Below are 25,325 nucleotides of genomic sequence, written 5' to 3'. Positions count from 1 at the left end.
GCAGGGCAGGGTTGGAGCACCCTGGGGCAGAAGGCCCCAGACACAGTGATGCTGTTGGTAGAGAGCTTCAGAGAGCCCAGGAAGTGAGAAGGTCCAACGGGACACCACAGCCTCCCTACAGCAGCATTAGGAGGAAGAATGCCAAAGCAGCAGCACTCAACTACCACCTGCAGAGGCAACAGACAGGGATGATAAGAGAGGCCTTGGAGGGTGGGAGGAGAGGAACTTGGCCAATTGTCCCACTCAGCAACTCTTTGCATGCAGGGGAGGATGGCAGTGCTAGGAGTGGCAGAGCCCTTCCTGCAAACCAGCACACTTTAGCCATAACCCAATTGCTCCAGCTGGCACGTGTCCCCTGAGGCAGCTGGCACGCATCATCTGTTGGCAGTGATTCAGAGCTGTCACAGGAATCCTTGGACCTTCCACCCAAGCACTGGAAAGGAGTCTTCAGGAAGGAGGTTATGGCCAAAAGAGAAAATGAAAAGGTGGCTATCCAGGAAACCAAAGCACAGCCTGTGTCATTAGCTGGGATGTTTTGCATTTCAGATGAGCTTCTCGGAAGATGATGACCTGCACAGAGGCTTGCTGGGGGCCTGGGGCAGTGCAGGAGCAGTATAAAAGCCATCCCAGCTCTTCACTCTGCCATCCGCTTCACTCCCTGTCTGCTCCTTCGCAAGTGAGTTGGAAGCTCTTCCCTCGAGTGGGGCTTGGGGCTGCCTGTCCTGGGAGGGCAAGTGTGCAGAAGGCTTGATTTGGAGAGGGGTAGGGGCTAGGGCTGGGGCTGGGGCTGAGGCTGGGGCTGGGCTGAGAGTCCTGTAGGGCTCTTGACTAGGAGACAGCTGTCCTGGGCCTGGCTCCCTCTGCTCCTTGCCCAGCGGGACAGGCACAGAGGCGACTGGGCCTCCCTGCACAGACTTCAGCTTCGCAGCCAGCACGTGCCTTGGCTGTCTGCTGAGGGGTGCACAGGCTGCTCCCTCCTCACCTCCATGCTCCTCCCTGTCCTCTCCTCCAGATTTAGCTCCAGCCCCAAGACATGTCCTGCTGCAACCCCTGCCAGCCCTGCGGCCCAACCCCGCTGGCCAACAGCTGCAATGAGCCCTGCTGTGTGAGGTGCCAGGACTCCGTTGTCGCCATCCAGCCCTCTGCTGTGGTGGTGACCCTGCCCGGCCCCATCCTCAGCTCCTTCCCACAGAACACCGCCGTGGGCTCCTCCACCTCTGCTGCTGTTGGCAGCATCCTCAGCTCTCAGGGAGTGCCCATCAGCTCCGGGGGCTTTGACCTCTCTTGCATCACCAACCGCTACTGCTGCAGACCCTGCTAAATGCACTGGTGACAATCAAGGCAGAAGGAACCCCAGGAAGCTAGAAGATATGGATCTGAGTAAAGAACATTGGGTTGTCACTTTCAGAGGGTCTGGCCATCCATGGCTCCCCCTGCAGAGGAAGGCAACAAGAGTCATGCCTGCACTCTGAGAACATGACCCATGTGAACCTTACCTGCTTCTCATTCCTCTTTCTCTCTTTTCTCTGTTGCTTTCTGCTCCCCAGGGCTATGGTTTTTCTGAAGTCAGCCCTGAAGAAATTTGCTGCCTCCCTCCCTTTGCTGTGGAGGCAGTTAGGGACTTTTTCCAAACTCCACCCTGGCCTCAGGGCTTGGCTTTTGGAGGAACTGTTGCTTCCTACATCCAAACCCCCACTGCTTCACCTCCTTTCCCTCTTTTAAATAATTAAAGTTCTTCTGCAATGCAGCCTCTGTGGTCTTTCCCTCTCAGGACGTTTTCACAAGCCACCCAGGGACAAAAGCATTGTTCTGGTCAAAGCAAGATGACATCAGATGACACTTCCCCATTGTGAGAGGAAGGTGGGTTTGGGGCACACTGCACAGGGAAGCTTTTTCTTTTGAAAGTTTCTAGTGAACGAGACTCCACAACTTCTCTGGGCAGCCTGCTGCAGGGCTCCAGCACCCTCACACCTAAGAAGAGTCACCTTGTGTTGAGGTGGGACTTCCTTTGTTCCAGTTTGTGTTCACTGTCCTATCACTGAGCACCACTGAAAAGAGACCAGCTCCTGCAAGAGAGGTGCCCTCACCTTGGCACCGGTGGTGGACAACAGGCCGTATCAGGGAATTCACCAGAGGTCCAAGGGGTGCAAGATTGCTCTGCCGGGGCATGAGGTTGCTGGTTCCTGCAATGCCCCAACGTGCCCCATTGCTCTGTTGTGCAGGACTGGCACCCTGCTTCGTGTCAACGTCTCTGTGACCTGACTCTGCCTCACTCTCTTTGGGCCCTCCTGACTGAGGAGGGAAGAAGAAGAAACACTGCCTGGGATTTGGCTGTGGGGCCTAGATCATGGCAGACTGACTTTCACTCATCCTCCTCTTCCTTGCTCACTTGCTCTCCCTCCATTAAGTGTTCTCTGTCTCCTCTGACCTACTTGTGCTCCTATTCCACAGCTGTGTCCCTGAGGGACTTCTCTCCTCTACTGCTGTTGCAAATTTGTGCCCTGGCAGCGCAAATCCAGTGAATATCTCAGAGGTGCTACTGCTCTCATCCTCCACTAGCAGGCGGACCGGCTCTCTTCAGCTGACATGCACAAGGAAGTGAGCTGTGGTCACTTGTACAGCTCTGCTGAGGTCCCCTGTCTCCTGCATTCTGGCTTTTATTTGTGGATACTGGCACCCAGAAGCCATCCTGGCTGACAGGACATTTGAAGCAAGATGCAACTTTCCCAGCTGTTCAGAATGTCCCAGCAGGAGGTCCAGACACAACAGACCGTCTCCTGGGGATTTTGAGCAACAGGAGAGCAGGAATCTGAGAGTGGGGCAATACAGTTGTCCTCTTGGGGCATCCTAGCATGAGGTGGTGGTCATAATTATGCTGTAGGACTACACTGAGTCAGGAAGCTTTCTCTCCCCAGCTCCTGTGTTCTTGCTGAAGAGCAAGGGACAGGAAGGCTTCTTCCACCAGCACTAGCATTGCAAATGTAGTTTTGCTTCCTGGAGTCCTTCCTCACACTGTTGCCGTCTTTCACTTTCTTCCAGGTGCCATGGGGCAGACCGTTGTCACTCAGAAAAGGGCCAAGGCATTGATACAGCTTAGACAACTCAGCACACTTAGGAACAGCACTTAGCTGGGGAAGAGAGGACTGGGAGGTGGCTGCTCTGCAGAGCAAGGTGGCCGGCATGAACCTTTGCAAGAGCTTTTATTAGAAAACATTTGGCTTACTCTCAAATTTAGGATTTTCTGGAATCTTTCTTTCTTTCTTTATAATGCAGAAATTGCAGGATGGATGTGCTGTAAGAAACAAACCAAAATGGTGAGGACCAAGTGGAGCACTGTGCAGCACGGTCGCTGTCTTTGCTGGAGTAAAAGTTCCTGGTGCCTTCTGGGGAAAACTCTTCAGAGACATTTGCAGTTTGGCTCATGGGGCACAGTGTCAGAGAAAGGGCACCCCACTTGGCCACCGAGGGCTTCCAGGGCACAGCCAGACGGCTCCTCAGAGAAGGGGAAGGGCCTGGAATGGAAGGTAATGGAATGGAATGGAATGGAATGGAATGGAATGGAATGGAATAGAATAGAATAGACCCGTTTGGAGGAGACAAGCAAGGTCATTGTGTCCAAACCATCAACCAATCCAATAATCCTACACACCTAATCCATGGCACCAAGCGCACCATCAAGTCTCCTCCTGAACACCTCTAATGATGGTGACTCCACCACCTCCCTGGGCAGCCCATTCCAATGGGCAATCACTCTCTCTGTAGAGAACTTCTTCCTAACATCCAACCTAAACCTCCCCAAGCGCAGCCTGAGACTGTGTCCTCTTATTCTGGTACTGGCTGTCTGGGAGAGGAGACCATCATCCGCCTGTCTAAACCTCCCTTCAGGTAGTTGTAGAGAGCAACAAGGTCACCCCTGAGGCTCCTCCTCTTCAGGCTAAGCAATCCCAGCTCCCTCAGCCTCGCCTCATAGGGCTTGTGTTCCAAATCCCTCACCAACTTCGTTGCCCTTCTCTGAACTTGTTCCAGCATGTCAACCTCCTTCCTAAACTGAGGAGCCCAGAACTGGATACAGTGCTCAAGGTGAGGCCTAACCAGTGCAGTGTACAGGGGCAGAATGACCTCCCTGCTCCTGCTAGCCACACTGTTCTTGATGCAGGCCAGGATGCCATTGGCCCTCATGGTTGCCTGGGCACACTGCAGGCTCATGTTCATCCTACCATCGACCAGTACCCCCACGTCCCTCTCTGCCTGGCCACTCTCCAGCCACTCTGACCCCAGCCTGTAGCTCTGCATGGGATTGTTGTGGCCAGTGTGCAGAACCCGGCACTTGGATGTGTTCCATCTCATGCCGTTGGATTCTGCCCATCTGTCCAGCCTGTCCAGGTCCCTCTGCAGAGCCTCTCTATCCTCCAGCAGATCAACTCCTGCCCCCAGCTTGGTGTCGTCAGCAAATTTACTGATGATGGACTCAATGCCCTCATCCAGATCATCAATGAAGATGTTAAAGAGCATGGGGGCCAGCACTGATCCTTGGGGCACACCACTAGTGACTGGCTGCCAGCTGGATGTGGCACCACTCACCACCACTCTCTGGGCTCGGCCCTCCAGCCAGTTCCTAGCCCAATGCAGTGTGCTCCCGTCCAAGCCATGGGCTGACAGCTTGGCCAGGAGTTTGCTATGGGGGACGGTGTCAAAGGCCTTGCTGAGGTCCAGGTAGACTACATCCACAGGCCTCCCCACATCCACCAGGTGGGTCGCCTGATCATTGAAGGAGATCAGGTTGATCAGGCAGGACCTGCCCTTCCTAAATCTATGCTGGCTGGGCCTGATCCCTTGGCCAACCTGCAAGTGCTGTGTGATTGCACTCAAGATGACCTGTTCCATAATCTTGCCTGGCACTGAGGTCAGGCTGACAGGACTATAATTCCCTGGCTCAACCAACTGACCCTTCTTGTGGATGGGCACCATGTTGGCCAGATTCCAGTCTTCTGGGACCTCTCCAGTGAGGCAGGACTGATGGAAAATGATGGAGCTGTGGCAGTCTGGAGTGAGTGGTACACATGGGGCTAGCACGGCTCCCTTGCTGCCGTCAAGCTGCTGCAACGGCTGGGCTCAGTTTGTGATTCACCAAAGGTGGTCTGTGGAGGCTGCAACTCGGTAAGAGCAGTGCTCATAGCGGGGCAATGGCGTGCGGCACCTGGGCTTGTGGCTGCCGGCGGCACGGCAGTGCACTCGGGCCAGCGACCGCTTTGTGGTCTGCAGAGAAGTTCTCCGCTCTCCGGATTGAATCTCTAGACAAGTGGATTGCGAATCACGGGCAAAGAAGGCTTTCTTTTCTACGTGGAGCGTGGAGGAAGCGAGGCCTTGCTTAGCAACACAGCCCCAGCTTAGCATCTGCTGAAAGCGATGCTTGGCCAATGGCAAAACCCGGTAATTAACCAATAAGGTGGCACTTTGCCAAGTACAGTCTATGCAGGCGCCATGCATAAGCACCACACAAGCATTTTGTGAGCCAGGCCTGTGAAAGTTGTTTGCCGCAAGGTATGAGACAGGCTGGGCAGGCTGTTTACTTAGCCCTGCTGACACCAGGTGCATTTCATGCCAAAACCCTCCCCCATTGCAGAAGGGAGAGGGAAAAGGGGTTTTGAGCAAAACACATAAAAGACATGTTTATTTTGGTCATATTTTGCCCTTCCACCAAAATGTCATCCAATGATTTGGTAGCAAAGGAAGGGAGGGCAAGTTCCTCCCAGTTGTTAGCATATCAAGCAGCAACCAGCTCCAAGGAGAGCAGCCCATTCACCGCATTGCCAGGCACCACAGTGACATTCAGCCTCCTTTGCTAGACCAAGTCAAGGTCTTCTCCTACCTCTGTCTTATGCATCACATTCTGCTGTGGGAGCTTCCTTAGCTGTGCAAAAATCTGAGGGAGAAAGTGTCTCTGGAAGGCTGAGCTCCAAGGAAGTGGCTCGCTGAGCTCCAAGGAAGTGGCTCTCAGATCTCCCCTGGTTGTGTTATTTCCATATTCACCCAGAGATCTTCAGTTACACGTCCTTTCTCTCATGCAGAATAGAGGAGAACTGAGGAGTCTCCTTGAATAAATCACAGGATCTGACCAGATAGGTCATGCCTGAAGAATCAAAGGGATGCTGCTTCTGTGGAAACCAAAGCCCTGAAATCAAGAAGGAGATTCTCTGCCTGTTTGCTTAAGTCTGCGACGATCTGCATAGGTTTGCCCCAGCTCTGTAGGAGCTGAACACAGAAGGGCGTTTAAGTGAAAAGTAGCATCACAGAATTGTCTTAGTTGGAAAAGATCATTGAGTCCAACCATGCAGCAATTTTTCTTCCTCACAGTGTTGTAGGACAGCACCAGGACTGAAGCATGATCCACACTCTCCCTCTACAGATCTTGCTATGACTCAGACTAAGGTTGGAATGCAGCCTTCCTCTGGCAGCCTATTGTGGTGCAACCTTGCAGCCACTCACTCACTCACTCCTTCCCTGCTGGTGGGATAGAGGAGAAAATCAGAAGCACGAGAGAGAAAAGCGATGGGTTGAGGTAGAGGCAGTTTAACACATGTAGAACAAATGCTGCACAGACTAAGAAAGCAAAGCAAAGAATTCATTCACCACTTCCCATCAGCAGGGAGGTGTTCAGCATCTCCAGGGAAACTGAGCTCCACCACATGACAGTTACTGGGGAAGACAAGTCCCTGTCCCTGGAGACACTCAAGATCAGACTTGATGTGGTCCTGGCCAGCCTGATCTAATTGAAGCTGACCCTGCTCACTGCAGGGGGGCTTGGACAAGATGACCTTTGAGGGTCCTTTCAAACCCAGTTCAATCTGTGCATCTGTGACAAACACCATCATTCCCAATGTCCCTCCCTTCATTCTCCTTCCCCTGGTTTTTATTGCTGATCAGCACATCCTGTGGACTGCAACATTGCTTTGGTCAGCTGTCCCTGCTGTGTCCCCTCCCAACCTCTCATGCACCTCCAGCCTGCTCACAATGAGGCAGTGTGAGGAAGCAGAGAAGTCCTTGAAGCTGTGCAAGCCCTGCTCAGCAGCAACTAAGGCACCCTTGTGTTAGCAACACCACTTCCAGCATTTCTACTCTAGGTGCCTATGAGAGCTGCTCCTGCTTGGGGGGCTGTTCCTGAGGCTCTTCACCCAATCCCATTCCTGCTGTCCTTCAGCAAGAGGAATTTTCTTCCCTATGAGTTGTGTAGCTGCTGAACTACTCAATGACGTTCTGCAAGCCCCCAGCTCCCCACCCGAGATCAGCAGATGACAGACTTCTGATCTGCACTATGTAATCTGTGCCTGAGAAGGCATTTCTGGGCAGAGAAGCAGCAAGACCATCCCTGCTGGCTGCTGGCACTTGAACAGCTGCCCACATTTTCCTCAGAACCATGGCACACTGCACAAAGCTTCCCTGTGCAGTGTGCCCCAACTCCACCTTCCTCTCACAATGGGGAAGTGTGATCTGATGTCATCTTTCTTTGACCAGAACAATGCTTTTGTCCCTGGGTGGCTTGTGAGAACGTCCTGAGAGGGAAAGACCACAGAGGCTGCATTGCAGAAGAACTTTAATTATTTAAAAGAGGGAAAGGAGGTGAAGCAGTGGGGGTTTGGATGTAGGAAGCAACAGTTCCTCCAAAAGCCAAGCCCTGAGGCCAAGGTGGAGTTTGGAAAAAGTCCCTAACTGCCTCCACAGCAAAGGGAGGGAGGCAGCAAATTTCTTCAGGGCTGACTTCAGAGAATCCATGGCCCCGGGGAGCAGAAAGCAACAGAGAAAAGAGAGAAAAAGGAATGAGAAGCAGGTAAGGTTCACATGGGTCATGTTCTCAGAGTGCAGGCATGACTCTTGTTGCCTTCCTCTGTAGGGGGAGCCGTGGATGGCCAGACCCTCTGAAAGTGACAACCCAATGTTCTTTACTCAGATCCATATCTTCTAGCTTCCTGGGGGTCCTTCTGCCTTGATTGTCACCAGTGCATTTAGCAGGGTCTGCAGCAGTAGCGGTTGGTGATGCAAGAGAGGTCAAAGCCTCCGGAGCTGATGGGCACTCCCTGAGAGCTGAGGATGCTGCCAACAGCAGCAGAGGTGGAGAAGCCCACGGCGGTGTTCTGTGGGAAGGAGCTGAGGATGGGGCCGGGCAGGGTCACCACCACAGCAGAGGGCTGGATGGCAACAATGGAGTCCTGGCACCTCACACAGCAGGGCTCATTGCAGCTACTGGCCAGCGGGGTTGGGCCGCAGGGCTGGCAGGGGCTACAGCAGGACATGTCTTGGGGCTGGAGCTGAACCTGGAGGAGAGGACAGGGAGGAGCATGGAGGTGAGGAGGGAGCAGCCTGTGCACCCCCCAGCAGACAGCCAAGGCACGTGCTGGCTGCAGAACTGCAGTCTATGAAGGGAGGCCCAGTCACCTCTGAGCCTGTCCTGCTGGGCAAGGAGCAGAGGGAGCCAGGCCCAGGACAGCTGTCTCCTAGTCAAGAGCCCTACAGGACTCTCAGCCCAGCCCCAGTCCCAGCTCCAACCCCAGCACCTCTCCAAAACAAGGCTTCTGCACACCTCCCCTCCCAGGACAGGCAGCCCCAAGCCCTACTCGAGGGCAGAGCTTCCAACTCACTTGCTTGCGAAGGAGCAGACAGGGAGTGAAGCGGATGGCAGAGTGAAGAGCTGGGATGGCTTTTATACTGCTCCTGCACTGCCCCAGGCCCCCAGCAAGCCTCTGTGCAGGTCATCACCTTCGGAGAAGCTCACCTGAAATGCAAAACATCCCAGCTAATGACTCAGGCTGTGCTTTGGTTTCCTGGATTGCTGCCTTTTCATTTTCTCTTTTGGCCATAACCTCCTTCCTGTAGACTCCTTTCCAGTGCTTGGGTGGAAGGTCCAGGGATTCCTGTGACAGCTGTGAATCGCTGCCAACAGAAGATGCGTGCCAGCTGCTGTAGGGACTCGTGCCTGCAGATCTATCCCCGCACTCTGTGCTGAAATACAAACTGAAAGAGCAGGCTGCAAGGAGGTGACCCTGGCCACATTTGAGCCATGATGACCCTGATCTGTGCAGCCAGCATCTCTTTATTGAGAGGTTCATACACGGCATTATTCCCTTTCCCACAGTCTACTCCCCTTAAGCTCACTGTTTTATGTTTTATGTTTTTTTTACCAGGTGTTTTTTCCCCCTTTGCCTTTCCCAGCAGCTTCAAAGAAACAGCTTTTTATTATCTTCAGTCCCATCCTTTCACACACGATTCTAAGTACAACATCTCTTGTCACACGCCAGGCTGCCACTCAGATGTGAAGAACATCTGAGCATCTCATTACTACTCCATTGGGTTCCCACATGTGCTGTCTGGAGCCGTTGGCCTATAGCCAAATTTGGCTTGTTTGCCACCACACAGGGTAGAAAGGCCCTGCTGCTTCCAGTCCTGCCACACTCTCCTGGATGCCTAAGGGCTCCTGAATAGGATCATATCTTGCATCCCCTTATCCCACCCACCATGTTCTCTCTGATGGTCCTTTGCTATTGCTTCTTGGCAGGTGGTTTGCTCTGCACATTTTGCCACTCTTTCTCATAAGGCTGCTGTGGAGAGAACTTGCTGCCCTGTTTGCCTGCTCTGATCTTTGGACTCTTTCTTCTTGTCCGCTGCAAACACCATCAGTGGGTCTGGGTCCTTGTCCCACCACAGCATGCTTCAGTCGTGCACTGTCAAGGGGTTTCCCAACAATGATTCTGATTTCTAATTGTTCATTATCAACCATTCTCATCCTGTGCTGTACTGAACCCATGGATGTATAGCTTGTAGAAGGAGAAGATGAGGGAAGGAATGGGAAGCTTCACACACTATATTTTAGCCAAGGTAATTGAAGAGGGTAGAAGCACTGGGAATGCTCTGGGCTCTACCACTCCAAGCACTGCCATCCTTGCCTGGATGCCAAAAAGCTCACACACAGGATCATGTCCTGTGACCCTTTTATTGCACCCTCAAAATTTTCTCTGACGGCTCCTGGCCGTTGCCTCTGCAGGTGGTTGAGTGCTGCTGACTCTGACACTCTTCTGTGGAGAAGCTCTAGTTTGATGCCCCAGCCCTCTGGCATGGGACAGACCTTCTTGTGTGACCCTGGGGGTCCTCAGGTTTGGTATGTGGCCAGAGATCGGTTTTAGGCATCATCTGTGAGCAGGAAATTCTCAGTACGAGCATGGTGGTGGTGCAGGAAGAGGTGCTGGTCCACAGAGCTGACAAGGGACCTTCTGCACAGATCACACAATCATATGGTAGGAATGGTAGGAGCTGGAAGAAACCCCTGGAGATCTAGTTCAAAACCTCTGGTAATGCAGGTTCACCTCAGCCAGGGCACACAGGAATGCATCCAGGTGGGTTTTGAAAGCTTCTAGTGAAGGAGACTCCACACATTGCAGGCTGATGGTGAACTTGTTGTCCTGCAGCACTTTCAGGGCCTTCTCTGCATAGTTGCTTTCTAGCAGGTCATCCTTCATGTGCTTTGGTGCAGGGGATTGTTTTTCCCCAGGTACAGGACTCTACACTGTAATGGGTTGGGGCAGACCCCCTCCCCACCACGTGCAGAAATAACGACTCAGACAAATGGATTGCAAAAGTGATGGAAAGTTTAAATAGAACGATGAGTGCGTGCAGAGAACTAGAAATACAGTGACAAGAGAGAGACCCCAAAAGAGACCCAGAGAAATCCCATCCCCACCTGAGGGTGCACCCAAACCCCCAAGGCTCCTCCTTCCCCACCCCCCCACTGCTAGGCTAGTCTCAGCTGGCCAGATCTGAGACTGCCCATCCCCCCGTGGCCTTGGGCCTAACCAGGCCCATGGCCGTGCGATCTCTCCTCCAGTTACCAGGCGGCGGAGAGGAAGGAAAGAGGAAGTGCCAGACCCCGCCGTGAAACTTATAGTGGTGCAAGGGATCATGGTAGGAAATAACCTAATTTTCTGTGTCCACCCACTGGGCTGGACTTCTGGACACAGGAAACACCCCTGTAGCAGAGGTCACCCAGCCCAAACTAGGACATACACTTGCCCTTGTTGAACTTCGTGAAATTCTCTTTGCCCAATTGCTGAGGGTCCACCTTGTTCTTCCATGAAGGTCATTGAGGAAGATGTTGAACAAGACTGGCTGCAACACTAACCCTGTGGAACACCAGGAGCCACAGGCACCAGCTAAATCCATTGATCACAAACTTCTGTGCTCTGTCCTTCAGTTGCTCAAGCCCCACAGCATAAGCATCAGGGCAATGAGTGCCGGATCACCGAGGCCAGAGACTCAGAACAGCTCACTTTGGAAGGTGCCTCTGGAGATGATCAGGTCCAAGCCTCCTGCTGAAAGAAGCATGGAACAGAGCAGCTTGATGCTGTCCTGTGTGGTTCTGAAAGTCTGTGTGGGTGGAGATTGCAGAAGATGCCTGAGAAACACTGCTTGAGCTCAGCCACCACATCACTGCTCCTGCAAGCATGCATGGGCCAGGTGCTTGCTAGCACCCCTGCTGCATGTGAGCAGCTGTGGACTGGAGACATGGGGAAGCCCCTTGGCAGGGCAGGGTTGGAGCACCCTGGGGCAGAAGGCCCCAGACACAATGATGCTATTGCTGGGGAGAACTTCAGAGACCCCAGGAAACGAGAAGGTCAAAAATGACACCAAAGCCTCCCTACAGCAGCATTAGGAGGAAGAATGCCAAAGCAGCAGCACTCAACTACCACCTGCAGAGGCAACAGACAGGGATGATAAGAGAGGCCTTGGAGGGTGGGAGGAAAGGCACTTGGCCAATTGTCCCACTCAGCAACTCTTTGCATGCAGGGGAGGATGGCAGTGCTAGGAGTGGCAGAGCCCTTCCTGCAAACCAGCACACTTTAGCCATAGGCCAATTGCTCCAGCTGGCACGTGTCCCCTGAGGCAGCTGGCACGCATCATCTGTTGGCAGTGATTCAGAGCTGTCACAGGAATCTCTGGACCTTCCACCCAAGCACTGGAAAGGAGTCTTCAGGAAGGAGGTTATGGCCAAAGGAGAAAATGAAAAGGTGGCTATCCAGGAAACCAAAGCACAGCCTGTGTCATTACCTGGGATGTTTTGCATTTCAGATGAGCTTCTCCGAAGGTGATGACCTGCACAGAGGCTTGCTGGGGGCCTGGGGCAGTGCAGGAGCAGTATAAAAGCCATCCCAGCTCTTCACTCTGCCATCCGCTTCACTCCCTGTCTGCTCCTTCGCAAGCAAGTGAGTTGGAAGCTCTTCCCTCGAGTGGGGCTTGGGGCTGCCTGTCCTGGGAGGGCAAGTGTGCAGAAGGCTTGTTTTGGAGAGGGGTAGGGGCTAGGGCTGGGGCTGGGGCTGGGGCTGGGCTGAGAGTCCTGTAGGGCTCTTGACTAGGAGACAGCTGTCCTGGGCCTGGCTCCCTCTGCTCCTTGCCCAGCGGGACAGGCACAGAGGCGACTGGGCCTCCCTGCACAGACTTCAGCTTCGCAGCCAGCACGTGCCTTGGCTGTCTGCTGGGGGGTGCACAGGCTGCTCCCTCCTCACCTCCATGCTCCTCCCTGTCCTCTCCTCCAGATTCAGCTCCAGCCCCAAGACATGTCCTGCTGCAACCCCTGCCAGCCCTGCGGCCCAACCCCGCTGGCCAACAGCTGCAATGAGCCCTGCTGTGTGAGGTGCCAGGACTCCGTTGTCGCCATCCAGCCCTCTGCTGTGGTGGTGACCCTGCCCGGCCCCATCCTCAGCTCCTTCCCACAGAACACCGCCGTGGGCTCCTCCACCTCTGCTGCTGTTGGCAGCATCCTCAGCTCTCAGGGAGTGCCCATCAGCTCCGGGGGCTTTGACCTCTCTTGCATCACCAACCGCTACTGCTGCAGACCCTGCTAAATGCACTGGTGACAATCAAGGCAGAAGGAACCCCAGGAAGCTAGAAGATGTTGATCTGAGTAAAGAACATTAGGTTGTCACTTTCAGAGGGTCTGGCCATCCATGGCTCCCCCTGCAGAGGAAGGCAACAAGAGTCATGCCTGCACTCTGAGAACGTGACCCATGTGAACCTTACCTGCTTCTCATTCCTTTTCCTCTCTTTTCTCTGTTGCTTTCTGCTCCCCAGGGCTATGGTTTTTCTGAAGTCAGCCCTGAAGAAATTTGCTGCCTCCCTCCCTTTGCTGTGGAGGCAGTTAGGGACTTTTTCCAAACTCCACCCTGGCCTCAGGGCTTGGCTTTTGGAGGAACTGTTGCTTCCTACATCCAAACCCCCACTGCTTCACCTCCTTTCCCTCTTTTAAGGGAAGCATTGTTCTGGTCAAAGAAAGATGACATCAGATGACACTTCCCCATTGTGAGAGGAAGGTGGGTTTGGGGCACACTGCACAGGGAAGCTTTTTCTTTTGAAAGTTTCTAGTTAACGAGACTCCACAACTTCTCTGGGCAGCCTGCTGCAGGGCTCCAGCACCCTCACACCTAAGAAGAGTCACCTTGTGTTGAGGTGGGACTTCCTTTGTTCCAGTTTGTGTTCACTGTCCTATCACTGAGCACCACTGAAAAGAGACCAGCTCCTGCAAGAGAGGTGCCCTCACCTTGGCACCGGTGGTGGACAACAGGCCGTATCAGGGAATTCACCAGAGGTCCAAGGGGTGCAAGATTGCGCTGCTGGGGCATGAGGTTGCTGGTTCCTGCAATGCCCCAACGTGCCCCATTGCTCTGTTGTGCAGGACTGGCACCCTGCTTCGTGTCAACATCTCTGTGACCTGACTCTGCCTCACTCTCTTTGGGCCCTCCTGACTGAGGAGGGAAGAAGAAGAAACACTGCCTGGGATTTGGCTGTGGGGCCTAGATCATGGCAGACTGACTTTCACTCATCCTCCTCTTCCTTGCTCACTTGCTCTCCCTCCATTAAGTGTTCTCTGTCTCCTCTGACCTACTTGTGCTCCTATTCCACAGCTGTGTCCCTGAGGGACTTCTCTCCTCTACTGCTGTTGCAAATTTGTGCCCTGGCAGAGCAAATCCAGTGAATATCTCAGAGGTGCTACTGCTCTCATCCTCCACTAGCAGGCGGACCGGCTCTCTTCAGCTGACATGCACAAGGAAGTGAGCTGTGGTCACTTGTACAGCTCTGCTGAGGTCCCCTGTCTCCTGCATTCTGGCTTTTATTTGTGGATACTGGCACCCAGAAGCCATCCTGGCTGACAGGACATTTGAAGCAAGATGCAACTTTCCCAGCTGTTCAGAATGTCCCAGCAGGAGGTCCAGACACAACAGACCGTCTCCTGGGGATTTTGAGCAACAGGAGAGCAGGAATCTGAGAGTGGGGCAATACAGTTGTCCTCTTGGGGCATCCTAGCATGAGGCGGTGGTCATAATTATGCTGTAGGACTACACTGAGTCAGGAAGCTTTCTGGCCCCAGCTCCTGTGTTCTTGCTGAAGAGCAAGGGACAGGAAGGCTTCTTCCACCAGCACTAGCATTGCAAATGTAGTTTTGCTTCCTGGAGTCCTTCCTCACACTGTTGCCGTCTTTCACTTTCTTCCAGGTGCCATGGGGCAGACCGTTGTCACTCAGAAAAGGGCCAAGGCATTGATACAGCTTAGACAACTCAGCACACTTAGGAACAGCACTTAGCTGGGGAAGAGAGGACTGGGAGGTGGCTGCTCTGCAGAGCAAGGTGGCCGGCATGAACCTTTGCAGGAGCTTTTATTAGAAAACATTTGGCTTACTCTCAAATTTAAGATTTTCTGGAATCTTTCTTTCTTTCTTTATAATGCAGAAATTGCAGGATGGATGTGCTGTAAGAAACAAACCAAAATGGTGAGGACCAAGTGGAGCACTGTGCAGCACGGTCGCTCTCTTTGCCGGAGTAAAAGTTCCTGGTGCCTTTTGGGGAAAACTCTTCAGAGACATTTGTAGTTTGGCTCGTGGGGCACAGTGCCAGAGAAAGGGCACCCCACTTGGCCACCGAGGGCTTCCAGGGCACAGCCAGATGGCTCCTCAGAGAAGGGGAAGGGACTGGAATGGAATGGAATGGAATGGAATGGAATGGAATAGAATAGAATGGAATAGAATAGAATGGAATAGACCCGTTTGGAGGATACTTGCAAGATCATTGTGTCCAAACCATCAACCAATCCAACAATCCTAAACACCTAACCCATGGCACCAAGCACACCATCAAGTCTCCTCCTGAACACCTCTAATGATGGTGACTCCACCACCTCCCTGGGCATCCCATTCCAATGGGCAATCACTCTCTCTGTAGAGAACTTCTTCCTAACATCCAACCTAAACCTCCCCAAGCGCAGCCTGAGACTGTGTCCTCTTGTTCTGGTACTGGCTGCCTGGGAGAAGAGACCATCATCCGCCTGTCTAAACCTCCCTTCAGGTAGTTGTAGAGAGCAACAAGGTCACCCCTGAGGCTCCTCCTCTTCAGGCTAAGCAATCCCAGCTCCCTCAACCTCTCCTCATAGGGCTTGTGTTCCAAGCCCCTCACCAACTTCATTGCCCTTCTCTGAACTTGTTCCAGCAAGTCAACCTCCTTCCTAAACTGAGGAGCCCAGAACTGGACACAGTACTCAAGGTGAGGCCTAACCAGTGCAGTGTACAGGGGCAGAATGACCTCCCTGCTCCTGCTAGCCACACTGTTCTTGATGCAGGCCAGGATGCCATTGGCCCTCTTGGCTGCCTGGGCACACTGCAGGCTCATGTTCAGCCTTCCATCGACCAGTACCCCCAGGTCCCTCTCTGCCTGGCCACTCTCCAGCCACTCTGACCCCAGCCTGTAGCTCTGCATGGGATTGTTGTGGCCAGTGTGCAGAACCCGGCACTTGGATGTGTTCCATCTCATGCCGTTGGATTCTGCCCATCTGTCCAGCCTGTCCAGGTCCCTCTGCAGAGCCTCTCTATCCTCCAGCAGATCAACTCCTGCCCCCAGCTTGGTGTCGTCAGCAAATTTACTGATGATGGACTCAATGCCCTCATCCAGATCATCAATGAAGATGTTAAAGAGCATGGGGGCCAGCACTGATCCTTGGGGCACACCACTAGTGACTGGCTGCCAGCTGGATGCGGCACCACTCACCACCACTCTCTGGGCTCGGCCCTCCAGCCAGTTCCTAACCCAATGCAGTGTGCTCCCGTCCAAGCCATGGGCTGACAGCTTGGCCAGGAGTTTGCTATGGGGGACGGTGTCAAAGGCCTTGCTGAGGTCCAGGTAGACTACATCCACAGGCCTCCCCACATCCACCAGGTGGGTCGCCTGATCATAGAAGGAGATCAGGTTGATCAGGCAGGACCTGCCCTTCCTAAATCTATGCTGGCTAGGCCTGATCCCTTGGCCAACCTTCAAGTGCTGTGTGATTGCACTCAAGATGACCTGTTCCATAATCTTGCCTGGCACTGAGGTCAGGCTGACAGGACTATAATTCCCTGGCTCAACCAACTGACCCTTCTTGTGGATGGGCACCATGTTGGCCAGATTCCAGTCTTCTGGGACCTCTCCAGTGAGGCAGGACTGATGGAAAATGATGGAGCTGTGGCAGTCTGGAGTGAGTGGTACACATGGGGCTAGCACGGCTCCCTTGCTGCCGTCAAGCTGCTGCAACGGCTGGGCTCAGTTTGTGATTCACCAAAGGTGGTCTGTGGAGGCTGCAACTCGGTAAGAGCAGTGCTCATAGCGGGGCAATGGCGTGCGGCACCTGGGCTTGTGGCTGCCGGCGGCACGGCAGTGCACTCGGGCCAGCGACCGCTTTGTGGTCTGCAGAGAAGTTCTCCGCTCTCCGGATTGAATCTCTAGACAAGTGGATTGCGAATCACGGGCAAAGAAGGCTTTCTTTTCTACGTGGAGCGTGGAGGAAGCGAGGCCTTGCTTAGCAACACAGCCCCAGCTTAGCATCTGCTGAAAGCGATGCTTGGCCAATGGCAAAACCCGGTAATTAACCAATAAGGTGGCACTTTGCCAAGTACAGTCTATGCAGGCGCCATGCATAAGCACCACACAAGCATTTTGTGAGCCAGGCCTGTGAAAGTTGTTTGCCGCAAGGTATGAGACAGGCTGGGCAGGCTGTTTACTTAGCCCTGCTGACACCAGGTGCATTTCATGCCAAAACCCTCCCCCATTGCAGAAGGGAGAGGGAAAAGGGGTTTTGAGCAAAACACATAAAAGACATGTTTATTTTGGTCATATTTTGCCCTTCCACCAAAATGTCATCCAATGATTTGGTAGCAAAGGAAGGGAGGGCAAGTTCCTCCCAGTTGTTAGCATATCAAGCAGCAACCAGCTCCAAGGAGAGCAGCCCATTCACCGCATTGCCAGGCACCACAGTGACATTCAGCCTCCTTTGCTAGACCAAGTCAAGGTCTTCTCCTACCTCTGTCTTATGCATCACATTCTGCTGTGGGAGCTTCCTTAGCTGTGCAAAAATCTGAGGGAGAAAGTGTCTCTGGAAGGCTGAGCTCCAAGGAAGTGGCTCGCTGAGCTCCAAGGAAGTGGCTCTCAGATCTCCCCTGGTTGTGTTATTTCCATATTCACCCAGAGATCTCCAGTTACACATCCTTTCTCTCATGCAGAATAGAGGAGAACTGAGGAGTCTCCTTGAATAAATCAAAGGATCTGCCCAGATAGGTCATGCCTGAAGAATCTAAGGCATGCTGCTTCTGTGGAAACCAAAGCCCTGAAATCAAGAAGGAGATTCTCTGTCTGTTTGCTTAAGTCTGCAACGATCTGCATAGGTTTGCCCCAGCTCTGTAGGAGTTGAACACAGAAGGGCATTTAAGTGAAAAGTAGCATCACAGAATTGTCTTAGTTGGAAAAGATCATTGAGTCCAACCATGCAGCAGTTTTTCTTCCTCACAGTGTTGTAGGACAGCACCAGGACTGAAGCATGATCCACACTCTCCCTCTACAGATCTTGCTATGACTCAGACTAAGGTTGGAATGCAGCCTTCCTCTGGCAGCCTATTGTGGTGCAACCTTGCAGCCACTCACTCACTCACTCCTTCTCTGCTGGTGGGATAGAGGAGAAAATCAGAAGCACGAGAGAGAAAAGCGATGGGTTGAGGTAGAGGCAGTTTAACACATGTAGAACAAATGCTGCACAGACTAACAAAGCAAAGCAAAGAATTCATTCACCACTTCCCATCGGCAGGGAGGTGTTCAGCATCTCCAGGGAAACTGAGCTCCACCACATGACAGTTACTGGGGAAGACAAGTCCCTGTCCCTGGAGACACTCAAGATCAGACTTGATGTGGTCCTGGCCAGCCTGATCTAATTGAAGCTGACCCTGCTCACTGCAGGGGGGCTTGGACAAGATGACCTTTGAGGGTCCTTTCAAACCCAGGTCAATCTGTGCATCTGTGACAAACACCATCATTCCCAATGTCCCTCCCTTCATTCTCCTTCCCCTGGTTTTTATTGCTGATCAGCACATCCTGTGGTCTGCAACATTGCTTTGGTCAGCTGTCCCTGCTGTGTCCCCTCCCAACCTCTCATGCACCTCCAGCCTGCTCACAATGAGGCAGTGTGAGGAAGCAGAGAAGTCCTTGAAGCTGTGCAAGCCCTGCTCAGCAGCAACTAAGGCACCCTTGTGTTAGCAACACCACTTCCAGCATTTCTACTCTAGGTGCCTATGAGAGCTGCTCCTGCTTGGGGGGCTGTTCCTGAGGCTCTTCACCCAATCCCATTCCTGCTGTCCTTCAGCAAGAGGAATTTTCTTCCCTATGAGTTGTGTAGCTGCTGAACTACTCAATGACGTTCTGCAAGCCCCCAGCTCCCCACCCGAGATCAGCAGATGACAGACTTCTGATCTGCACTATGTAATCTGTGCCTGAGAAGGCATTTCTGGGCAGAGAAGCAGCAAGACCATCCCTGCTGGCTGCTGACACTTGAACAGCTGCCCACATTTTCCTCAGAACCATGGCACACTGCACAAAGCTTCCCTGTGCAGTGTGCCCCAACTCCACCTTCCTCTCACAATGGGGAAGTGTGATCTGATGTCATCTTGCATTGACCAGAACAATGCTTTTGTCCCTGGGTGGCTTGTGAGAATGTCCTGAGAGGGAAAGACCACACAGGTTGTATTGCCGAAGAATTTTAATGATTTAAAAGAGAGAAAGGAAGTGAAGCAGTGGGGGTTCGAATGCAGGAAGCAACAGTTCCTCCAAAAGCCAAGCCCTGAGGCCAAGGTGGAGTTTGGAAAAAGTCCCTAACTGCCTCCACAGCAAAGGGAGGGAGGCAGCAAATTTCTTCAGGGCTGACTTCAGAAAAACCATGGCCCTGGGGAGCAGAAAGCAACAGAGAAAAGAGAGAAAAAGGAATGAGAAGCAGGTAAGGTTCACATGGGTCATGTTCTCAGAGTGCAGGCATGACTCTTGTTGCCTTCCTCTGCAGTGGGAGCCAAGGATGGCCAGACCCTCTGAAAGTGACAACCCAATGTTCTTTACTCAGATCAACATCTTCTAGCTTCCTGGGGGTCCTTCTGCCTTGATTGTCACCAGTGCATTTAGCAGGGTCTGCAGCAGTAGCGGTTGGTGATGCAAGAGAGGTCAAAGCCCCCGGAGCTGATGGGCACTCCCTGAGAGCTGAGGATGCTGCCAACAGCAGCAGAGGTGGAGGAGCCCACGGCGGTGTTCTGTGGGAAGGAGCTGAGGATGGGGCCGGGCAGGGTCACCACCACAGCAGAGGGCTGGATGGCGACAACGGAGTCCTGGCACCTCACACAGCAGGGCTCATTGCAGCTACTGGCCAGCGGGGTTGGGCCGCAGGGCTGGCAGGGGTTGCAGCAGGACATGTCTTGGGGCTGGAGCTGAATCTGGAGGAGAGGACAGGGAGGAGCATGGAGGTGAGGAGGGAGCAGCCTGTGCACCCCCCAGCAGACAGCCAAGGCACGTGCTGGCTGCAGAACTGCAGTCTATGAAGGGAGGCCCAGTCGCCTCTGAGCCTGTCCTGCTGGGCAAGGAGGAGAGGGAGCCAGGCCCAGGACAGCTGTCTCCTAGTCAAGAGCCCTACAGGACTCTCAGCCCAGCCCCAGCCCCAGCCCCAACCCCAGCACCTCTCCAAAACAAGGCTTCTGCACACCTCCCCTCCCAGGACAGGCAGCCCCAAGCCCTACTCGAGGGCAGAGCTTCCAACTCACTTGCTTGCGAAGGAGCAGACAGGGAGTGAAGCGGATGGCAGAGTGAAGAGCTGGGATGGCTTCTATACTGCTCCTGCACTGCCCCAGGCCCCTAGCAAGCCTCTGTGCAGGTCATCACCTTCGGAGAAGCTCACCTGAAATGCAAAACATCCCAGCTAATGACTCAGGCTGTGCTTTGGTTTCCTGGATTGCTGCCTTTTCATTTTCTCTTTTGGCCATAACCTCCTTCCTGTAGACTCCTTTCCAGTGCTTGGGTGGAAGGTCCAGGGATTCCTGTGACAGCTGTGAATCGCTGCCAACAGAAGATGCGTGCCAGCTGCTGCAGGGACTCGTGCCTGCAGAGCTATCCCCGCACTCTGTGCTGAAATACAAACTGAAAGAGCAGGCTGCAAGGAGGTGGCCCTGGCCACATTTGAGCCATGATGACCCTGATCTGTGCAGCCAGCATCTCTTTATTGAGAGGTTCATACACGGCATTATTCCCTTTCCCACAGTCTACTCCCCTTAAGCTCACTGTTTTATGTTTACTTTACCAGGTGTTTTTTTCCCCTTTGCCTTTCCCAGCAGCTTCAAAGAAACAGCTTTTTATTATCTTCAGTCCCATCCTTTCACACACGATTCTAAGTACAACATCTCTTGTCACACTCCAGGCTGCCACTCAGATGTGAAGAACATCTGAGCATCTCATTACTACTCCATTGGGTTCCCACATGTGCTGTCTGGAGCCGTTGGCCTATGGCCAAATTTGGCTTGTTTGCCACCACACAGGGTAGAAAGGCCCTGCTGCTTCCAGTCCTGCCACACTCTCCTGGATGCCTAAGGGCTCCAGAATAGGATCATATCTTGCATCCCCTTATCCCACCCACCATGTTCTCTCTGATGGTCCTTTGCTATTGCTTCTTGGCAGGTGGTTTGCTCTGCACATTCGGCCACTCTTCCTCATAAGGCTGCTGTGGAGAGAACTTGCTGCCCTGTTTGCTTGCTCTGATCTTTGGACTCTTTCTTCTTGTCCGCTGCAATCACCATCAGTGGGTCTGGGTCCTTGTCCCACCACAGCATGCTTCAGTCGTGCACTGTCAAGGGGTTTCCCAACAATGATTCTGATTTCTAATTGTTCATTATCAACCATTCTCATCCTGTGCTGTACTGAACCCATGGATGTATAGCTTGTAGAAGGAGAAGATGAGGGAAGGAATGGGAAGCTTCACACACTATATTTTAGCCAAGGTAATTGAAGAGGGTAGAAGCACTGGGAATGCTCTGGGCTCTACCACTCCAAGCACTGCCATCCTTGCCTGGATGCCAAAAAGCTCACACACAGGATCATGTCCTGTGACCCTTTTATTGCACCCTCAAAATTTTCTCTGACGGCTCCTGGCCGTTGCCTCTGCAGGTGGTTGAGTGCTGCTGACTCTGACACTCTTCTGTGGAGAAGCTCTAGTTTGATGCCCCAGCCCTCTGTCATGGGACAGACCTTCTTGTGTGACCCTGGGGGTCCTCAGGGTTGGTACGTGGCCAGAGATCGGTTTTAGGCATCATCTGTGAGCAGGAAATTCTCAGTACGAGCATGGTGGTGGTGCAGGAAGAGGTGCTGGTCCACAGAGCTGACAAGGGACCTTCTGCACAGATCACACAATCATATGGTAGGAATGGTAGGAGCTGGAAGAAACCCCTGGAGATCTAGTTCAAAACCTCTGGTAATGCAGGTTCACCTCAGCCAGGGCACACAGGAATGCATCCAGGTGGGTTTTGAAAGCTTCTAGTGAAGGAGACTCCACACATTGCAGGCTGATGGTGAACTTGTTGTCCTGCAGCACTTTCAGGGCCTTCTCTGCATAGCTGCTTTCTAGCAGGTCATCCCTCATGTGCTTTGGTGCAGGGGATTGTTTTTCCCCAGGTACAGGACTCTACACTGTAATGGGTTGGGGCAGACCCCCTCCCCACCACGTGCAGAAATAACGACTCAGACAAATGGATTGCAAAAGTGATGGAAAGTTTAAATAGAACGATGAGTGCGTGCAGAGAACTAGAAATACAGTGACAAGAGAGAGACCCCAAAATAGACCCAGAGAAATCCCATCCCCACCTGAGGGTGCACCCAAACCCCAGGGCTCCTCCTTCCCCCCCCCCCCACTGCTAGGCTAGTCTCAGCTGGCCAGATCTGAGACTGCCCATCCCCCCGTGGCCTTGGGCCTAACCAGGCCCATGGCCGTGCGATCTCTCCTCCAGTTACCAGGCGGTGGAGAGGAAGGAAAGAGGAAGTGCCAGACCCCGCCGTGAAACTTATAGTGGTGCAAGGGATCATGGTAGGAAATAACCTAATTTCCTGTGTCCACCCACTGGGCTGGACTTCTGGACACAGGAAACACCCCTGTAGCAGAGGACACCCAGCCCAAACTAGGACATACACTTGCCCTTGTTGAACTTCGTGAGATTCTCTTTGCCCAATTGCTGAGGATCCACCTTGTTCTTCCATGAAGGTCATTGGGGAAGATGTTGAACAAGACTGGCTGCAACACTAACCCTGTGGAACACCAGGAGCCACAGGCTCCAGCTAAATCCATTGATCACAAACTTCTGTGCTCTGTCCTTCAGTTGCTCAAGCCCCACAGCATAAGCATCAGGGCAATGAGTGCCGGATCACCGAGGCCAGAGACTCAGAACAGCTCACTTTGGAAGGTGCCTCTGGAGATGATCAGGTCCAAGCCTCCTGCTGAAAGAAGCATTGAACAAAGCAGCTTGATGCTGTCCTGTGTGGTTCTGAAAGTCTGTGTGGGTGGAGATTGCAGAAGATGCCTGAGAAACACTGCTTGAGCTCAGCCACCACCACACTGCTCCTGCAAGCACACATGGGCCAGGTGCTTGCTAGCACCCCTGCTGCATGTGAGCAGCTGTGGACTGGAGACATGGGGAAGCCCCTTGGCAGGGCAGGGTTGGAGCACCCTGGGGCAGAAGGCCCCAGACACAGTGATGCTGTAGGTGGAGAGACCTTCAGAGAGCCCAGGAAGTGAGAAGGTCCAACGGGACACCACAGCCTCCCTACAGCAGCATTAGGAGGAAGAATGCCAAAGCAGCAGCACTCAACTACCACCTGCAGAGGCAACAGACAGGGATGATAAGAGAGGCCTTGGAGGGTAGGAGGAAAGGCACTTGGCCAATTGTCCCACTCAGCAACTCTTTGCATGCAGGGGAGGATGGCAGTGCTAGGAGTGGCAGAGCCCTTCCTGCAAACCAGCACACTTTAGCCATAGGCCAATTGCTCCAGCTGGCACGTGTCCCCTGAGGCAGCTGGCATGCATCATCTGTTGGCAGTGATTCAGAGCTGTCACAGGAATCCCTGGACCTTCCACCCAAGCACTGGAAAGGAGTCTTCAGGAAGGAGGTTATGGCCAAAGGAGAAAATGAAAAGGTGGCTATCCAGGAAACCAAAGCACAGCCTGTGTCATTACCTGGGATGTTTTGCATTTCAGATGAGCTTCTCGGAAGATGATGACCTGCACAGAGGCTTGCTGGGGGCCTGGGGCAGTGCAGGAGCAGTATAAAAGCCATCCCAGCTCTTCACTCTGCCATCCGCTTCACTCCCTGTCTGCTCCTTCGCAAGCAAGTGAGTTGGAAGCTCTTCCCTCGAGTGGGGCTTGGGGCTGCCTGTCCTGGGAGGGCAAGTGTGCAGAAGGCTTGGTATGGAGAGGGGTAGGGGCTAGGGCTGGGGCTGGGGCTGGGGCTGGGGCTGGGGCTGGGCTGAGAGTCCTGTAGGGCTCTTGACTAGGAGACAGCTGTCCTGGGCCTGGCTCCCTCTGCTCCTTGCCTAGCGGGACAGGCACAGAGGTGACTGGGCCTCCCTGCACAGACTTCAGCTTCGCAGCCAGCATGTGCCTTGGCTGTCTGCTGGGGGGTGCACAGGCTGCTCCCTCCTCACCTCCATGCTCCTCCCTGTCCTCTCCTCCAGATTCAGCTCCAGCCCCAAGACATGTCCTGCTGCAACCCCTGCCAGCCCTGCGGCCCAACCCCGCTGGCCAGTAGCTGCAATGAGCCCTGCTGTGTGAGGTGCCAGGACTCCGTTGTCGCCATCCAGCCCTCTGCTGTGGTGGTGACCCTGCCCGGCCCCATCCTCAGCTCCTTCCCACAGAACACCGCCGTGGGCTCCTCCACCTCTGCTGCTGTTGGCAGCATCCTCAGCTCTCAGGGAGTGCCCATCAGCTCCGGGGGCTTTGACCTCTCTTGCATCACCAACCGCTACTGCTGCAGACCCTGCTAAATGCACTGGTGACAATCAAGGCAGAAGGACCCCCAGGAAGCTAGAAGATGTTGATCTGAGTAAAGAACACTGGGTTGTCACTTTCAGAGGGTCTGGCCATCCTTGGCTCCCCCTGCAGGGGAAGGCAACAAGAGTCATGCCTGCACTCTGAGAACATGACCCATGTGAACCTTACCTGCTTCTCATTCCTTTTTCTCTCTTTTCTCTGTTGCTTTCTGCTCCCCAGGGCCATGGTTTTTCTGAAGTCAGCCCTGAAGAAATTTGCTGCCTCCCTCCCTTTGCTGCGGAGGCAGTTAGGGACTTTTTCCAAACTCCACCTTGGCCTCAGGGCTTGGCTTTTGGAGGAACTGTTGCTTCCTTCATCCAAACCCCCACTGCTTCACCTCCTTTCCCTCTTTTAAATAATTAAAGTTCTTCTGCAATGCAGCCTGTGTGGTCTTTCCCTCTCAGGACGTTCTCACAAGCCACCCAGGGACAAAAGCATTGTTCTGGTCAAAGCAAGATGACATCAGACGACACTTCCCCATTGTGAGAGGAAGGTGGGTTTGGGGCACACTGCACAGGGAAGCTTTTTCTTTTGAAAGTTTCTGGTGAACGAGACTCCACAACCTCTCTGGGCAGCCTGCTGCAGGGCTCCAGCACTCTCACACCTAAGAAGAGTCACCTTGTGTTGAGGTGGGACTTCCTTTGTTCCAGTTTGTGTTCACTGTCCTATCACTGAGCACCACTGAAAAGAGACCAGCTCCTGCAAGAGAGGTGCCCTCACCTTGGCACCGGTGGTGGACAACAGGCCGTATCAGGGAATTCACCAGAGGTCCAAGGGGTGCAAGATTGCGCTGCCGGGGCATGAGGTTGCTGGTTCCTGCAATGCCCCAACGTGCCCCATTGCTCTGTTGTGCAGGACTGGCACCCTGCTTCGTGTCAACGTCTCTGTGACCTGACTCTGCC

The 25,325-nt window shown here is 53.5% G+C and overlaps 3 long non-coding RNA genes across 3 annotated transcripts; 2 read left to right on the top strand and 1 right to left on the bottom strand.

Moving 5' to 3' along the window:
• Positions 1 to 549: 549 nt before the first annotated feature.
• On the top strand, positions 550 to 1,747 carry LOC137456213 (uncharacterized). Its single transcript, XR_010990988.1, has 2 exons — positions 550 to 676; positions 1,013 to 1,747. It is a non-coding gene; the product is annotated as an uncharacterized lncRNA (long non-coding RNA).
• Positions 1,748 to 19,062: 17,315 nt separating this feature from the next.
• LOC137456211 (uncharacterized) lies at positions 19,063 to 20,179 on the bottom strand. Its single transcript, XR_010990987.1, has 2 exons — positions 20,123 to 20,179; positions 19,063 to 19,798 (listed from the first exon to the last, which is right to left on the bottom strand). It is a non-coding gene; the product is annotated as an uncharacterized lncRNA (long non-coding RNA).
• A 3,416-nt stretch (positions 20,180 to 23,595) lies between these two features.
• LOC137456202 (uncharacterized) lies at positions 23,596 to 24,803 on the top strand. Its single transcript, XR_010990981.1, has 2 exons — positions 23,596 to 23,726; positions 24,069 to 24,803. It is a non-coding gene; the product is annotated as an uncharacterized lncRNA (long non-coding RNA).
• The last annotated feature ends 522 nt before the right edge of the window (positions 24,804 to 25,325 follow it).

The sequence above is a fragment of the Melanerpes formicivorus genome, unplaced genomic scaffold (assembly GCF_026170545.1).
Source record: "Melanerpes formicivorus ecotype bairdi unplaced genomic scaffold, bMelFor1.0.p_v2 SCAF_119, whole genome shotgun sequence".
In the NCBI taxonomy this organism is placed as follows: domain Eukaryota; kingdom Metazoa; phylum Chordata; class Aves; order Piciformes; family Picidae; genus Melanerpes; species Melanerpes formicivorus.
Note: the sequence above shows the minus strand (reverse complement) of the source record. Positions and strands in the feature narration are given on the sequence as shown.